Source organism: Adiantum capillus-veneris, chromosome 16 (assembly GCF_014529385.1).
Source record: "Adiantum capillus-veneris isolate H3 chromosome 16, ASM1452938v2, whole genome shotgun sequence".
NCBI lineage: Eukaryota > Viridiplantae > Streptophyta > Polypodiopsida > Polypodiales > Pteridaceae > Adiantum > Adiantum capillus-veneris.
The window spans coordinates 41,415,297-41,433,963 of record NC_140946.1 but is presented as its reverse complement, the minus strand read 5'-3'; the positions used below and the strand labels follow the sequence as shown (position 1 = coordinate 41,433,963).

Genomic DNA, 18,667 nt, shown 5'->3' with positions numbered 1-18,667 from the left:
AGAGGGGGGTATGTCACGGGACATGGCAGCTGTTAACTATGCCACGAGGACGTGGCAACTGCTAGCAAACTTTAGTTGTTGGTTTCTTTCCAATGGGTTTTGTTTTATTTTTGAGACCCTCTTTTTCAAGTAGCAAACAGTCGAACATTGTATGGCCAATGTGAACGGTAGTTTCACCCGCAGATGGGTAGTGGTCGGCACTGGAATTCGTATGGTAAGAGGATGTCTAGGCTCAGAGCAAGATCATATAGGTCCCCCCGTCGCACTTAGCAAGTTGGTGGATACTAGGAAGTAGCAAAAAATATCCGACAGTTTGGCCACATTGCATTTTTGGATGCGGTCCCAATGGGGATAGATGGTCAGATGACCAAAGGGAGCCCAACGGAATCATTTCCTAAAATTTAGGGAACTGCTATTTTGGGCCACGAAATGTGTTCGCGTCATTACCTCCAGTATGACTAGGGGAACACTTTACAACTCTGCCGCGAAGTCAACTGGGCGACCAGTCGGGAGATTTTTAGGCGACAACCGTGAAACGGGCAAATGCTTGTAAATGCGCCAAGTGGCAGTTTTTCATGAACTTGCCTCGTACAGAAAAATGGGTGCTGAATTTTATGCTAGGAGAGGCCTCCTTTTGCATTTTGTCACAGGTTAAAAGCTATGGAGTGCTTTTTTTCCCTCTTATGTAAAGTGTGGTGCTAGGAGTGATGCCCTGCACGCTACACACTGCTCTCTCTCCCCCCTACATGCAGTTATGTGATGCCCCACAAGAGGGCTCTTCATTTGACTGATGTACAGCTGTGTGGGTTCATGCTTTTGTGCTGAGGCAAGAGCCTCCTTGAGCAGGAACAGGGGTAGCTAGCTGCTACTCCAAAGCAGGCACCGGTGAGGGTCATAACCTCACCGTACAGGTGCAAATTCAGCGCTGCATATGCGCAGAAAATTGATTGTTTTTCAGCCATACAGACGCCAAGACCCTTGGGAATTGTGCCCCGTTGGCAGAGGACAGCTAGGGAACTGTTTGGGGCTGAAAACAGGCAAAAACCAATAAATACAGCGAGCTGAATTTACTGTTTTTGGGCAGGAATCAAAGGGTTTACGCCAGTGCAAGTGAGATCCAGCAGGGGAATTGATTTCGTGCAAGTTTTGGGGCTGTTATGCTGCGGAAATTTGGCCAAATCAAGTGGTAACTAGTGTGATACAGGTAAAGGATTTCCAAGACCTTACTTTGTAATTTACCCTCTCAAAGAATAAAGAAAGGGGCGCCAATTTTGGGGCCTACAGGTTGTCGACGTCTGCTCCGGGCATTCTAGCTTCCAAGCCGTATGTGTGTTCAAGTGTTAATTCCCGTCGCAGGTTCTCTTTGCAAAGTGCTGTGTGTGTGTCTAGAGTAAAGAATTTCGGGTGAAAGCCAACGCCTACCGCCCCACGGGCCGGTTTCAGTCATTCCGACGGACATTTCAAGGGACAATCAGTTTGCTCTTTTTATTAAGGAGTTAGCTTCTCCTTGCTGCTCTTTTAATCAAGGAGTTAGCTTTCTTTCGCTGTTTTGATCAAGGAGTTAGCTTCTCCTTTCTGCTCTTTTCATCAAGGAGTTAGTTTCTCCTTTCGTCCAAATCGGAACTCTTGATATTCCGGCGTAGTAAAATTAACCATCACACCCAGACCGTACTGATCTTCCACGGGTGTCTTGATGCACTAAGAAATTACATACCCAGGCAATCTCATCCAATTAGGAATATTCAATGGTTGGCACATCATGATGCAACACAAATGCTCACATATGCATTTTACAAGACAGAGAAACATAAAGTCGCCGATGAACACTCCCCCTGCAAATAACCATCCAGGTCCGGGCCATGAGCTGTACAACGACTCCCTCATCACTCCTCCCGCAAATAACCTAAAAAGGTCCAGGCCATGAGATATAGAGGCCTTTTACAACCAAACGCCCCCCAAACAGTAGCCTACGTCGTTTGGAGGTGCTGAGAGTAACCACTGCTCAGACCTCTTAATACTCCTCCCGCATAACCATCCAAGTCCGGGCCATGAGTAACAACAACAATACTCCCCCCGTAAATAACCACAAGGGTCCGGGCCATGAGTAAAAAAACAGCACTTTTCAATCATTCAATACTCCCCCCACAAATAACCACAAGGGTCCGGGCCATGAGTAAAAACAGCACTTTTCAATTCAATACTCCCCACGCAAATAACCACAAGGGTCCAGGCCATGAGTAAAAACAGCACTTTTCAATCATTCAATACTCCCCCCGCAAATAACCACAAGGGTCCGAGCCATGAGCATGAACAAGCATTCTCAAACATCATTTCTCACTTCTCCACCCGAGAGTAAAATCACCAATCGTTGAAACCAGTATCAAACCAGAGTCAAACAATTCAAATCGGCACAAAACAAGTTCAAAACAGATACCATCCATTTCAAACAAATTCCAAACAGGATCACCAAACAAGATCAAACAGAACTCAAACTTAAAAAGCAATCTTGACATCAGTCGAGCTCGAAAAGTCGACTGACTTTCCATCTTGAAACCTACACCAAAAATTAGGGTTAGATTCCTTCCATGAGGTCGTAGCCGAGCACAGCATGGTCCATCAGCTCTTGGACAAACATTGTTTCTTTGGAGGCGATGGTAGTCCCAAGAGATAGCAATCACACCGAACCTCCAAGGTCATCTTCTCGTGAAGAGACATCTACTGAGAGATGTCGAGAAATTTCAAGTTATAATCTGCTAGGGTTTCCACGGCAAGCATTTCAGGATACCCCACTCTGCCAGAAGTTGCACTCCAAAGGAAGATGTCAGCAACCATATATCATCGGACAAATTTTTTCTTGAAAGCTTGCCAAGTACTTGGAGTGTGCGGCTTGGTAGCTATAGACATCAACATCTGCATGGCACTGCTTTTGAGAAAAACAGTGACTCGAAAGAAATATCGGATCCTTCTTTGCAAGTGATCTTAATGGCTTATGCCCTGTAAGACATGAGCGGTGAAGACGGGAGCGCGCCCGATGCGCGATGAAGGGTGGGAGTGGCTAATAAGTCCTCGTTGGAGGGCGAACATACCTCAAATAAAATTCCACCGGGTTGGAGAGCAAACATACCTCAAATAAAATTCCAGTAGCACTGTCTGCTCTTTTGTAGGACCGGTATGCTTTCAGAAAAGCACACGCCTGATGCTCTGATACCACTGTCACAAGGCGAGCACCATGTGCCAATAGAAAAGAACAGACTGAACAGACTTTTCGCACTTCAATAACAATTGAACTGAAAGAGAGAGAGAGAGAGAGAGAAAGAGAGAGAGAGAGAGACGACACAAAACACGAAGTGGCGGAACTCCACCCCAGAGAGTATTGGCCCCAAACCTTGGCGCCCCTTTCGGTATTTCATTATATTGCATCAACACAGTACAAGCCGGTACTCCAGACTTTGCACCTTCGCCAAGAAGCATGCTCGAGAATGAGCCCTAGCCTCATATTTAAAGGTCCTTGGCCTGAAAAGCAGTTACAGTAAAAAGCCTTTAAAACTCAAAAGCTTCTGGTGCAACAGCAAAGCCAAAAAGCTACCAACGCAATTTACGAAAATCCGTACATCTTGCCACGTCATCATGTCAGTGCAAAACGTAGAAATCCGTGACGTCATCAGTTTTTGTGTGTGTACAGGACTTGCTTTATTTTAATTTCTTTATGTCACTGGGGCCCCATCGGACGGGGTCCCCATACGTTGGTAGGACTTCTTCTGTTACTTGTTCTTCTTAGGGTTTAGGCCGCTCGGCCACATCTATAAGTTGGCTCCATTCTTTAGGCTTTGACTCGTCAGCAGTTTGTTACATCTCCCCTTCTTGAAAGAGAGTAATCGTCCGCGATTACAGTATATCTGCAAAACAACTCCAGTTGGCTCAAAAATTTTCGAGGGTCATTCGGAGGGACAATCAATTTGCTCTTTTTATTAAGGAGTTAGCTTCACCTTTCTGCACTTTTAATCAAGGAGTTAGCTTGTCCTTTCGACTGTTTTGATCAAGGAGTTAGCTTCTCCTTTCTGCTCTCTTGATCAAGGAGTTAGCTTCTCCTTTCGTCCAGATCGGAACTCTTGATATTCCGGCGTAGTAAAATTAGCCATCACACCCACACCGTATTGATCTTCCACGGGTGTCTTGATGCACTAAAAAATTACATACCCAGGCAATCTCATCCAATTAGGAATATTCAGTGATTGGCACATCACGATGCAACACAAATGCTCACATATGCATTTTACAAGACATAAAAACATAAAGTCGCCGATGAACACTCCCCCCGCAAATAACCATCCAGATCCGGGCCATGAGCTGTTCAACGACTCCCTCATCACTCCTCCCGCAAATAACCTAAAAAGGTTCGGGCCATGAGATATAGAGCCCTTTTACAACCAAACGCCTTCCAGACCGCAGCCTGCGTCGTTTGGAGTTGCTGAGACTAACCACAGCTCAGACTTCTTAATACTCCTCCCGCATAACCATCCAAGTCCGGGCCATGAGTAACAACAACAATACTCCCTCCGTAAATAACCACAAGGGTCCGGGCCATGAGTATGAACAAGCATTCTCAAACATCATTTCTCACTTCTCCACCCGGGAGTAAAATCACCCGGGAGTAAAAGCACCAAAACAGGTTCAAAACAGATACCATCCATTTCAAACAAATTCCAAACAGGATCACCAAACAAGATCAAACAGAACTCAAACTTAAAAAGCAATCTCGACATCAATCAAGCTCGAAAAGTTGACTGACTTTCCATCTTGAAACCTACACCAAAAATTAGGGTTAGGTTCCTTCTATGAGGTCGTAGCCGAGCATAGCATGGTCCATCACCTCTTCGACAGACAGTGTTTCTTTGGCGGCGATGGTAGTCCCAAGAGATAGCAATCACATCGAACCTCCAAGGTCATCTGCTCGTGAAGAGACATCTACTGAGAGATGTCGAGAAATTTCAACTTATAATCTGCTAGGGTTTCCATGGCAAGCATTTCAAGATACCCCACTCTACCAGAAGTTGCACTCTGAAGGAAGATGTCTAAAACCATATAACTTCGGACAAATTTTTTCTTGAAAGCTTGCCAAGTACTTGGAGTGTACGGCTTGGTAGCTATAGACATCAACATTTGCACGGCACTGCTTTTCAGAAAACCAGTGACTCGAAAGAAACATCTGATTCTTCTTTGCAAGTGATCTTAATGGCTTATGCCCTGTAAGACATGAGCGGTGAAGACGGGAGCGCGCCCAATGCGCGATGAAGTAAGGGTGGAGTGGCTAATAAGTCCGGGTTGGAGGGTGAACATACCTCAAATAAAATTCCACCGGGTTGGAGGGCAAACATACCTCAATTAAAATTCCAATAGCTCTGTCTGCTCTTTTGTAGGACCGGTATGCTTTCAAAAAAGCACACGCCTGATGCTCTGATACCACTGTCACAAGGTGGGTACCATGTGCCAATAGAAAAGAACAAACTGAACAGACTTTTAGCACTTCAATAACAACTAAACTGAAAGAGAGAGAGAGAGAGAGAGAGAGAGAGAGAGACGACACGCGACACGGAGTGGCGGAATTCTACCCCAGAGAGTATTGGCCCCAAACCTTGGCGCCCCTTTCGGTATTTCTTTATATTGCATCAACACAGTACAAGCCGGTACTCCAAACTCTGCACCTTCACCAGGAAGCATGCCAGAGAATGAGCCCTAGCCTCATATTTAAAGGCCCTTGGCTTGAAAAGCAGTTACAGTAAAAAGCCTTTAAAACTCAAAAGCTTCTGGCCAAAAGCAAAGCCAAAAAGCTGTCAGTGCAATTTACGAAAATTCGTACAACGTGCCACGTCATCAACCAACGCAAAACGTGGAAATCCATACAGCCTGCCATGTCATCATGTCAGCGCAAATTTCGAAAATCTGCCATGTCATCAGTTTTTGTGTGTGTGAAGGTCCTGCTTTATTTTTGTCACTGGGGCCCATCGGACGGGGGGTGGGGTCCCCATAAGTTGGTAGGACTTCTTCTGTTACTTGTTCTTCTTAGGGTTTAGACCCCTCGGCCACATCTGTAAGTTGGCTCCATTCTTTAGGCTTTGATACGTCAACAGTTTGTTACAGAAGCACTTGGACATAGTGTTTCAAGGATTGCGCAAGCATGAGTTGCATGTGAATGCAAAGAAGAGTAAGTTCTTTCTCACTGAGATACACTCTCGGCCATATAGTCTCACACAGCCAAGTGAGTATGGATTCCACAAAGATCCAGGCCGTACAAGATTGGCCAACTCCTGCTACGATACATGTTGTACGTAGCAATCTGGGATTGTCTTCCTATTATCGGAGGTTTATCCGAGGCTTTGCTCAAGTAGCAGGACCACTCCATGACCTAACAAGGAAGAGGATCCCTTGCAAATGGGGATCGAGACAACAAGGTGCCTTTGACAGGCTAAAGTATCTATTAAGCCATGGACCTAATTTGATAGTGCTAGACTTACGGAAACCATTCGAAATTCAGTGCGATGCTTCAGGCGATTGCATTGGTGCAGTGCTTAACCAAGAAGCCCGCGCAGTTGCTTATGAAAGTAGATGGCTTAAGGATGATTGCATGCCTCGATCCACGAGAAGGAACTTATGGCTGTGATTCACGCCTTGTCTACCTAGAAGCATTATCTTCTAGGAGTGGATTTTGTGATCAAAACCAATCACTAGAGTTTGCGGCATTTTCTTACACAACGGAAGTTATCTTTTTTGTATATCACCAAGAATTGGAAACTCTTTCCGATCTGTATCCGAATGACTCAGACTTCTCCTCTATTTGGAGTAAGTTGCAAAATGGAGAGAATGAATATCCCTATTTGATTCGGGATGGTTATCTCTATCACCACCAAGCAGTTTGTGTGGCAGAACCATTGAGGAAGAAAATCATTGTGGGTCATCGGGGAATTCTCCTTACGACTTAAGCATTGGAAAAGTATTTCTTTTGGCCAAGCCTTAGAGAAGACATTGATCGATATGTCAAGGAGTGTTTGGTTCGCCAAAAGGTGAAGTACGATTGGCATAAGACGCTTGGGTTACTTCAACCTTTGCCTGTGCCTGATCAACCCTGGGAGAGTATTGCCATGGATTTTATTATGGACCTCCCAAAGACTCGAAATGATGTGATCTGGACCATTGTGGACAGATTTAGCAAACAAGGTCACTTTATTCCAGTCAAGAAAACGATCAAAGCGGATCGTATGGCTAGGATTTTTCTAGCACATATCTTTAAGTATCATGGGATGCCCAAGTCTATTGTGAGTGATCGAGCTCCTCGCATGACAGTGAACTTTTGGCGTGCCTTGATAACCTTGGCACAAAGTTGAATTTTTCTTCTGCATATCATTCTCAAACAAATGGGTAGAGTGAGATTGCTAATTCCACAATATTGGATATGCTGAAATCTTATGTGTCAAAAAGACAGTACGACTGGGAGAAGGATTTGTCCCTTGTCGAGTACGCATATAACAATACCGTACATTCGTCTACGGGGAAAGCACCTTTTGAGATTCTTTATGGTAAGCCTTTGCTTCCACCGATCCTTGTCACTAAGGATAATATTTTAGCAACATATGAGTTTGTTCGAGATTTGGACACGGCCTACGGGCAAGTTAAAAGAGCAATTTTGCGCTGTCAGGAAAAACATAAGAAAGCTACAGACAAGCGTAGAAGGAACTTGGACTTACTAGTCAATCAATTAGTCTTACTCAAGTTTGAGAAGGCAAGACTAAAGAAACAAGCGACTCATAAGAAAAAAGTGGTAAAACTTTCCAATCGTTATTATGGGCCGTTTAAGATAATTGACCAAGTGAACGATGTGACGTTCCGATTACATTTACCGTCTAATTGGAAAATCCACAATACTTTCCATGTTAGTTAACTCCGGCTATATGTGGGACCGCCTCCAAGTCAACCTATTGTTGAGGAACCTCCTAAAGTTGAGGAAACAGAAAAATACTCCAACCGGAGCAGATCATTCATCATGAGGAACGGCCACTCAAATAAGGGAGATTACGCGGAAGTATTTGGTAAAGTTCAAGAATTATTCTACTCTGGGCGCTCAGTAGTGGATGACCGAGCAGGAATTAGCGTCTTATCTCGAGATTCTAGAAGGATATGTACAAGCACTACAGTTGAGGATAATTGTTCAGAAGCAACAATGATGTTGCTAAATGGACTATTTTCTGAGTAAATTTTTTTTATTGAAATTAGGATATTGAAAATGTGTGCACTTCAACCGTAATGTTAGAAACTATAGATCTACGGGAATTAATAAAAGCCATCAAGAACGGACAACTCTGATGTGTCATATAATGGGTGACATTAACCATCGCGAAGGGGTTGTACCGTTAGTTCGGCAGGAGAGACTCAGAAACGAATATTCCTCATGCGTCGCGTGATGGGTGACAGGAGCATCGAAAAGGGAATATTCTGTTGGTCTGGCAGGAAACCCGAACTGGAAAAAGGAATACACATAAAGACACAAGCACAAGAATAAGATGAATTCAAAGAAGCTTTTTAAAAAAAGCGAAATATTTTTCAGTGTTTTCCGAGAAGAGCGAATGCTCTCCCGCGAGGAATCTGTGTTTGCATTGCATTTGTACCTGAGAACTGCATCCGGGGATGCCAGGAATGTAACTATATAGCATCAATTTTCAGCTCACTCACTGTTTTTGAGTTTTTTTCAGGTTCACTTTTTTTTTTTAAATGACCGGCCGCCCACTTCATAAGTGGAAAGCCCACTTAAATAATAAACTAAGCCTCAATAAAAAAAAGCCAACGCTACACTCATACGTCTGAAAAGAAAACAGCAGCGATCTCTTTCTTGCGCTAAAATTCAATCGCTAGCCCCCTCCTCTCCTCCTTCTAGCGCTACTTGCCACCCCTATTCCGGCCCGGTCTGCCACCCCCTATTCGTGCCGGGTGGAGCAGCCTATAAACAGCTACACAGAAGCACCAGCTAGCAGCAAGGAGCACTTTTGCCAAGAATATGCAAGTAAACGAGAGAAGCCAATACACAGCATTCGCTTTCCCGTACTCGGAGCAACAAGTACCGATTGCAAATTCGCGATACGAGTTGTGTCGTGTTTCTGTTTTTGCAAGTACTCCATAATGGAGAAGGAGCAAAGAGGCCTCGGCCTAAATCAGAGAATCCCAAAACAGAATCAGGAACGGTCTGTAGAGCTTCACGCTCTAGGATCAGACAGAAACAAAATTGAGAGCTTCTCTCTCGAGAATTTCCCGCACGGGAAGGGGTTGACCATTGAGTCAGATGAACTAGAACGGGAGGGGTCACTCCGGTTCTTGTGCTTGTAAGAAAAAGATTCTCTCGAATAAAGATTCTCTTTAAAGGGGGGGACCAGCCAATCTTCTGGTCCCAAATATTCTGTCAATCTTCTCCCTCGACTCTTTTAGTTGAAAGTTTATTTATTTTCACCTTGTTGATTGTTCGTGTGTGCTCCTGTTTGTGACACTATTATTACTCAACAACTCCCGTAGCAGATTCGGGTCCTACATAGTTCGACGTCCTATTTATTAACAAAAATTTTACAGAAGAATCTAAGTTGCTATAGTCACCTCTTTCCTCAAAGATAGTGCCTTAACATGGTGGGCTGTCCTAACCAAGAAACCTGACATTCCAAAAACCTGGCATGACTTTAACCTCGCTTTCTACCCCAAGCTTCCTGGATAAGACCTTTAGAGTAGACATAAGTGCAGCCAGGTCTGGCCTCAGAATGTAGCCCTCGGACACTCTTCCCAACTTACACCCAAAGATTTTGGGACGCTTATCTACCAATTTTCACTTTTCCAAACATTACTTCTGCAGAACAGATTGAAAAGTACACTGTGGACCTACCTTTTCCATTGTGGGATTACTGCATAAGAAAGATGGTCTCAAATATGTGTCAACTAATGTCACATGCAAGAGTGGGTTATCACATTATGAAGCAAGAACTAGTATTCACTGACATTACCACCCCTTCCCAGAAGAGAGACCCAAGTTCACGATCCTCCACTCCACAACAGCGACCTAGTACAATTTCCAACACTTGCTGCCCGATACTTGGAAGATTCACAATGCATTCCATGTGAGTCTATTGAAGCCTTTTAAAGGAGATGTGTCCGATGATGGGAAGCCTGATGAGCAACTCGAAGTGGAGGAAAGCGAGGAGATACTCATTCCAGAACATATTTTTGCACACAAGGACAGAAAGATAAAAGATAAAGCGATTAGGCAATTCTTGGTTAAATTCAAGAACTATCCTGCATTGGATGCGAAGTGGATGGAGGAGGAGAACCTAGCAGATACTCCTCAAATTTTGGAACTTTACCTTGAAGCATTCGGTTTAGGATAGTCTACTCCGATAGAACCCCAATTTCAGCGAGGGTGAATCTGGTGCAACGGGTTTGCACAAGAGGGGAGTCACTCCGCTCCTTTGTCAACTGATTACCCCGATTTTGAATAGAGTCACTAATGTCCCCTTTGGGTTTCAGGGATGCCAATAGGCTGACCAATATTCTGTTGTATGACTTTATGACAAGAATTCCCAAAAAAGAATATGATTGATCTGTACTTGACTTGTTTGAGTGCAAGAACTGAAAAACGAAATGACTGCAGTATTACAGTCTCATAAATCTCTATAGACATGATCGCAATAAGGGTTAGTTAATCGCGGATCAAAAAACGCGTTGATTGTACAAAATTTTCGCAAATCACATTGGCTGCTTTTGGAGCCTCCTGCTTTTGTATTACCAGCTTCTGGGCTCTACTTTTAGCATCCCTTGTAATGTTTATAAGTGGCCTTTAGGGGCTCACCTCTCAGAGCATCCATACGCAAAGTCCGAGAATGAGCACCTAAAACCGGTCCGTGGGGCGGTAGGCGTTGGCTTTCACCTGAAATTCTTTACTTTAGACACACAAAGAGAGCACTTTGCAAAGGAAACCTGCGACGGGAATTAACACTTAAGCGCACACACGGCTCGGAAGCTAGAATGCCCCGAGCAGTTGCCGACAACCTGTAGGCCGGTATTTCTTTCTACTTTGAGAGGGTAAATTTACAAAGTAGAGTCCTGGGAATCCTTTGTCTATATCCAATTAGATACCACTTGATTTGGCCAAATTTCCGCAACATAACAACCCCAAAACTTGCGTGAAACCAATTCCCCTGCTGGAACTCACTTCCACTGGCATAAACCCTCTGATTCCTGCCCAAAAACAGTAAATTCAGCACGCTGTATTTACTGATTTTTGCCCTGTTTTCAACCCCAAACAGTCACCCTAACTCTCCTCTGCCACAGTGGGCCACTATTCCCAATGGTTCTGGCCTCCGTATGGCTGAGAAACAATCAATTTACAGCGCATACACAGCGCTGAATTTGCACCTGTACGGTGAGGTTATGACCCACCAGTGCCTGCTTTGGAGTAGCAGCTAGCTACCCTTGTTCCTGCTCAAGGAGGCTCTTGCCTCAGCACAAAAGCATGAACCCGCACAATTGTACATCAGTCAAATGAAGAGCCCTCTTGTGGGGCATCACATAACTGCACGTAGGGGAGAGAGAGCAGTGTGTAGCGTGCAGGGCATCACTCCTAGCACCACACTGTACATAGTGAGGAAAGCAAGCACTCCATAGCTCTTAACCTGTGGCAAGTTCTCAATGAAGCATCCCCCAATATGAATCGAGCGCCCCCTCTTCTGCCCTTGACTTGCAATGTATCTGTGAACAAATTAGATGCAAAAAGGGGAAGATTTCCATGGCTGCCAAAACCTGCGTATCGCTGAAAACGCAACAAAACAGCCTTGCAAACACGCATCTGATGCCTTCCAATGCTGAAAATGAGCTCCTATGTTCTAGGTAAAGTCATTGGAAGCTCAAAAATGGAGAGAAATGGCTGAAAATCACAGTTATCAGCCTCCAAAACTACTCCAAAAAGTCAGTCACAGGTTCTGTTCTCCCAGACTTGGTAAATTGGCAAAAAAGTGACACTTGGCACTCAACATGCAATTTCCCCGCATTGGGCTTCCTGCTTAAAAATCTCTCAGCTGGTGCATCAGTTGACTTTGCAGCAGAGTAATAAAATGTTCTTTGGTCATACCGAAGGTAATGACGCGAACACATTTCACGGCCCAAAATAGCAGTTCCCTAATTTTTAGGAGATGTTTCCGTTGGGCTCCCACTGGTCATCTGACCATCTATCCTCATTGGGACCGCATCCAAAAGTGCAATGTGGCCCAACTGTCAGATACTTTCTGTTGGTGATCCCACCTTGACTTTATGCCTTTATTGAGTTCACTTCCTAGTATCCACCAACTTGCTAAGTGCGATGGGGGGACCTACATGATCTTGCTCTGAGCCTAGACATCCTCTTACTATACGAATTCCAGTGCCGACCAACTTTCCGTCTGCGGGTGAAACTACCGTTCACATTGGCCATACAATGTCCGACCATTTGCAACTTCAAAAAGAGGGTCTCAAAAATTAAACAAAAATCATTGGAAAGAAACCAACAACTAAGGTTAGCATTTGCCACGTCCTCGTGACAACACCCGCAGACTCATTGTACTTTTGCTCAAAGATTAATATAAAAATAAATATAGAAAGGGGCGCCAGTCTTTGGGGCCAATACCTCTTGGCACGGATCTACACTGGGCCTGTCGTCTCTCTTGTGTTTTGTGAGTTATCTTGAAGTGAATCTCTGTTGTGTTGCAGCAGAATCTTGACTTGGGGTGTCCAAGTTTGTTACACCTTCAATCTCCCCAGAATTAGCTGCACGATTAGGTATTGAGAAATATGACAAGGAAACGCAAATTGAAGCACAAATGGCCAATGGGACTTACATGACACCATTGATTGGATCACTTCAACTCAAAGTTCAGACATTTGGAAATCCAAATGTCTGAACTTCTACATTATGGATTTGGGTGGATGTGATATTCTATTAGGCATGCCTTGGTTCTACAAGTATCATGCCCAATTTAACGCAAGAGAACGAATAATCCAATTGAAGCACAAAAACAAAGTTATTGTTAGATTTCAATATTCCAACTACTCAAGAAACAACGGCAAGCTAGGGATCAAGAATCAAAGAAAAGACCAATGACATTTGTATGAATTTATGACGATAAAGATTATGATTATGACTAATATTGAGATTATGATCTTGGATGTGTGCACGACACCACAAGCAACATCCAATGACGTTTTATAGGCAATGGCTAAGACTATCATATTGGGTGTGTGATCAACACCACAAGCAAGAACCAATAACCTTTAATAGGCATTGGCTAAGAAATTGGCCACAAGATGGGTTTTCAAACGCATCCGAGATGTCTGTAGCTAGCTTTTATGTGTGCACGATCATCATGACAGAAGAATGCATGACTGAATGATCAATTGTGAGAGTTTAAGTTGTATTAATGTTAAAACTGTAAACATTTTCTTGTATCTGCAATCGAGGACGACTGTGATTAAGCGCGCTTGGGCAAGAATAGTACTGGGATGGTGTAACACTCAGCCCACAACCTTCCTAAGCCTATCCTAGGGTGCCTCTGTGGTGCCTCGTCTACTTCTTAATCTCCCTCCAGACTTTGTAATTTGCTTGCAGTTTTCAGCCAGAGGTTAGGCACATTGGGTGCAGTTACCGCAGGTGGATTTATCGCATGAAGGAGCAACACCGCCAGCAGCAGCATTTTGAAGGCATTACAAATTGGTCTCATTTCAGCCACAGATCCTTGTCAAAATCCCTTCTGGATTAGCCAATTTCCTGTGTTTCCTAAGCTGCAATACCAGACAGCATTGGACGGAAAGTTAACCGGTCAGAGGTTGCAAACCCATATCAATCCAAGGATCTGCGCTTTCCAGCCGCCAAGAAGAAGTAAAATTTAGCATATTAGAAACAAATTTAGAACCCAGCAGAAGTAGCCCCGAGAGGTGACTCATAGTAAAAGTTCCCTACAGCCATCATCCAAAGGGAGTTTGGAGCGCAGAGAATGAGGCCCTGGATATAGGGACCCATGAAATAACTAAAAAGAGGCACACACCAAAGTTTCTGTGTCTTTCTATCTTCTTCTCTAAGGCATGTTTAGCATGCCAAAAATATCAAACACAGTGGGGACAACTTATCAATTCCAGTTTTACGTTTTAGAGCGTGTGTTTTCTTCTATTGCTCTCAGGCTTTTCTACGTGCATTGAAGATCAGCACAACCATCAAATGAACATTCTGAGCATTCCTGGAAAACCAATAGGGTATTCTTGAAACTGTGCGCAAAATCAACGGGTGTGTCCTCTAGCTGTGGATCACTTTACTTGAAGCTTCATGAGCTTAAGCACGGCAGTAGAGTAGAGACAGGGAGCACGGCACTTCACCTGAGGTAGCCGTGGTTGAAGATCGACCTGCATGCGAACAAGCTCATTGAGGATGGTCGATGAATCCTAAATCAACGGCCCCACCACTCACGTGCTTCGTATTGGGGGCGGTGGGCACCTTGTCTGGACTCCGGACCATCTGATTTTTTGCGTTTGTGTCTGTTTTGGTATCTTTATTCTTTGTAACCTAAGATTGATCCCACCACCTTCGTGGGATGAATGGAAACAACACAGTGTCCAGTGGACGGGTGCACTACCGAAGAGAGGGAGAGAGAGCTTGTGGATGCACTCGACGGTGTGTAGAAGAATATCTCCCTCGCGCTCTCTTGACATTGGACTCATGGAAGCATAGCACACGTCAAATTTTCCCTCCTTTCCCAAAAGCATCCCGAGATCTCCTACCACACTTTGTCCACAAAAAATCAAAGTGATGCTTATGACCTCAAGGTGGTGCCAAGATTGATCCCACCACCACCTTGGTGGGATGAATGGAAAGAAGACAATGTCCAGTGGACGGGTGCACTGAGAGAGCTTGCAGATGCACTCGACGGCGTGTAGAAGAATATCTCCTCACGCTCTCTCGACATTGGACTCATGGAAGCATAGCACACGTCAAATTTTCCCTCCTTTCCCAAAAGTGTCCCGAGATCTCCGACCACACTTTGTCCACAAAAAATCAAAACAATGCATTAACACATGCCTCCGACAATGCCAAAAATCAGAGCAGATCCTCAATTGGACCCCCTCCTTTGTGAGACGATTGACCTGTGCACTCATGGCTTTCGATGTCACATGAGGCAAGACAGAGAGTGATATATAAAGGGAAACCTAAATCTAAACTAGAAAACCATTATCGAACATGGAAAACTAAATTTGAACCAAAAAAGCATACTCGACGTGGAAAACTAGATCTGAACCAATAAAGATACTCGGACATCGCAAAGAAAAATAAACGTGAACCTGAAAAAAAACTTGGATGCCATCCAAGAGTGCTACTACATTTTGAGTTTCAAACCCCAATTCGCCATCGTAGATCCCAACACTCCCACTTTCTTTGATACCTCGTGGGATATAGACCTGAGGGCAGACTCACAAGTTCTCAATCCCAAGTGGAATGCTTTACCAGTGAACGAGTCAGTAGCATTATGATGATTACTATCAACTTGCCCATGATTCTAGTTTACTTCGGGTTTACATCGAATTCACTTCTAGCTCTCACCTCCAAAGATGTAATGCTCGTGGAGTTCACATGTAGCTCACCTCTAATTCACATTCATCTAAATCACAATTGAGGTCCTCTCATCAACACATGACATCCATTCTCAACGAGATTCATTTTCACTAATCCATCTCAAACTTGCAATGTCTCAAATCTACAATAACAAGTGGACTACTATCTATTTAAGAAGCATGGTAGATAGAGTCCCAAGTCAGAGCATCAACCAAATTTGCCTTTTGTGTCATGTTTCCTTTGTTTCCACTAAGTTTACCCTGAATTTCAAAAATGCATCGAATGGCCCTCGTATCTAACCATTGATCCCATTCACAATTGCCGCATGTCAAGAGAAAAGGGTCCCCCTAATCAAGAGCCATCAAGAAGTATGCACTATTTTTGAAGAAGATATTTGAAAAACTATATTAATTATATTAGGCTTGGACAATCATAACACAAGACCCAACACCTCCTATACCATGTATAAGCACATATAGTTGAGATTAGGCAAGCATATACCTGCACCAAAATCAAGGAAGGCATGAAATGATCTTAATACAAAAGAATTGCATTCTCCTTTTTAAATGTTTGAGGCAAAACCTTTATGGCTTCCAAGAATCAAGTGAAAGAGCGCCACAAGTAGAAGACGATGGCATGAGCAAGAAAACCCTTTTGTACACAACTAAGAGTTGGATTGAGAACTACTACATAAAGAGAAGAATTGTCACCCAAAAACTAGCACAACTGGATTAACTTACCTTTAAGTGGTATTCACCCATCCTAGCTTTGCTATTTCTCTCTGGTTATTTATAGTAACTCTTGAACTTGATAGAAAGATCAAGAAGCTATCATAGCACTTGTCACCTTTCCTCAAATACTACCAAATTCTAAATGAGGGAATGAACCACATTGCCTTGAAGAAAGGGACACCCATGTTCTCTACAGACCTAGATGTCGTGATTATGTGAGCACCTCCTTCAGTACATTGTCTATGTGTGAAATCCTAAAGTTCTTATTGCGGCCTTTCTAATATTTGACAAACTTATTATGATTTATGTTTCCTCTTCCTTTGTCTACTACAAACAGAAGCCAACTACAAATAGTGATGGAGGTAGATAGCCACCACCCATGTAATGGAAATGCCCTATGAGCTTTGAGAATAACGGAATTAGGAGAATTAAAGAGAGCATTTTTGTGGGACTACTTTGAGAACATAGAGGGTGAACTTAATTAGCGATAGCAACATAACCATAGTACTTAATTAACTTGGCATGAACAATACTTTTGCAAGAGAGAGAGAGTTTAGAGAACTTGACAATAGTTGAGGACCTGATTTATGTGGAGCCGGTCCCCCCCCTCCAATAGGCTTTTGTATTATAAATTATCCCATCAAGAGAGACTTGGTATAATACAATCTTTGTCTTCCTTGTGACCTAGGTGCTGTAATGAAGATGGAAAGTCTCATGCATCACGAGCATAACATAGACTTTGTAGAAAGCATTAACCATCCCCGGCCCCAGTCCCAAGGCCTCAAACACCTTCAAAGGTGGAGAGAGATAGTGAAGAAGAAGAAACATTCATAGGAGAAAGAAGTAGTTCCTCACTTATCATCACTCTTCTTGCTAGCATACATAATAGCATAGTAATGAAGATGGAGAAGATGGCAAGATTAAGCGTCGAAGCATGGCTCTTGGTTGGATTTGCATTCCATAGCCAAGAGTGTTGGTGTAGGCTCTCAACTTCTTAACAAGCTTGCAGAAGGAGATGGAGTTCCCCCACTTTCATCAGGTGAGAATGTTCTTAAAAAAATGAGTGTGTGAGAGGTGTATACCCCCAAGCATACCCCTTGCTTGCTTTGGGCAACCCCTCCTTTTTGCTCGAGCCTGAAGCTCATTGGACCCCTCTCCCCCTAGCCAATCACATGCACAATGCATTTCAAGCACATGGGTAGTCTCTGGACAAGTGTCCTCCTTATCCCTTTGGGGGAGAGAGCTTGAAAATATCTAGATATGTGTTGAATTGAACTAGAAGCGCATTGGACCCTCTTTAGCCCAGCCAATAGGATTCAAGCACACCATGTGGCTAAGCATAGGGAGAATATGACATGTGTCCATGTGCCCCTTGAGAAAGGGGGTGCCCTTTGGGTGAGTGGGAGGTTAAGTCAAAGATTTCTCTAACTTTGGGGCTTTCCCCCTCCTTTGTAGGGTCTCTTTTTTACTCAAGCACCTTACCCCCAATGCATGGGAAGCTTCTCAAGCACCTTCCTCATCAAGCATGACAAGCACCTCAAGCACTTTAATCAGAAAGCACAACAAGCATCGCAAGCACCTTAGTCAACAAGAATGACAAGCACCTTAATCAGCAAGCACGACAAGCACCTCAAGCTTAGGTCGGGTTCCCACCTCAAGCTCAGCCCTAGCTTGCCTAAGGTCAAAGGACTTTTAACACTAATCATTGGAGGTCTTTAATGAAGTTAACCCTAAGGTCTTTTAAGCTCCATTAGCTAGCCTTGCTCTTTGACCCATTTGGACCCCTTTACCATTGGCCTCGTGTTGAGATAGATCGGTAAGCGCATGTCTATATTCTAACCCTTGTTCTCGTGTATTATCCCACATTGAATGATCACTTTAATATGAGAAAATCATTTGGGTTGGTTAGATATTAGATTTTATGACAACCCTTTTTCCAAATGAAAGTTATAATAGATTTGTATAGTCTCGATAGATGAAGAAAGATGGGAAGGGTGTTGAGTCTCCATTTATTCATTCTCAAAAGGTATCCAAATGCTTATAATAGAAATGATATTGAGAGAGCAATGAAGCTGGATTTGTAAGATTCTGCGTCTTAACCTACTGCAAATATAGACTATATTGATGTGGAACCAATTAGCAAGAAGCTATATGGTTGACTTGTCTAGTGAGGGATCTAGAGATTATTGCAAAGCTTTTAGTTTTGAATTACGATGGTAAAAGTTCTATCCGATTGGAATGAAACTGAGTGTTTTATTCAAAGCCATACTTAGGTGAGAGTGTTCAC

At 43.5% G+C, this 18,667-nt stretch overlaps 1 protein-coding gene across 1 annotated transcript in view; it reads right to left on the bottom strand.

The window, feature by feature from the left end:
- The window catches only part of LOC147438900 (uncharacterized), an 86,083-nt gene extending 71,299 nt beyond the window's left edge, over positions 1-14,784 (bottom strand). Inside the window, exon 1 of the mRNA XM_086484859.1 lies at positions 14,419-14,784. The gene's annotated coding sequence lies outside the window, so the exon portion shown is untranslated. The remainder of the gene's footprint in view (positions 1-14,418) is intronic.
- Positions 14,785-18,667: the final 3,883 nt, after the last annotated feature.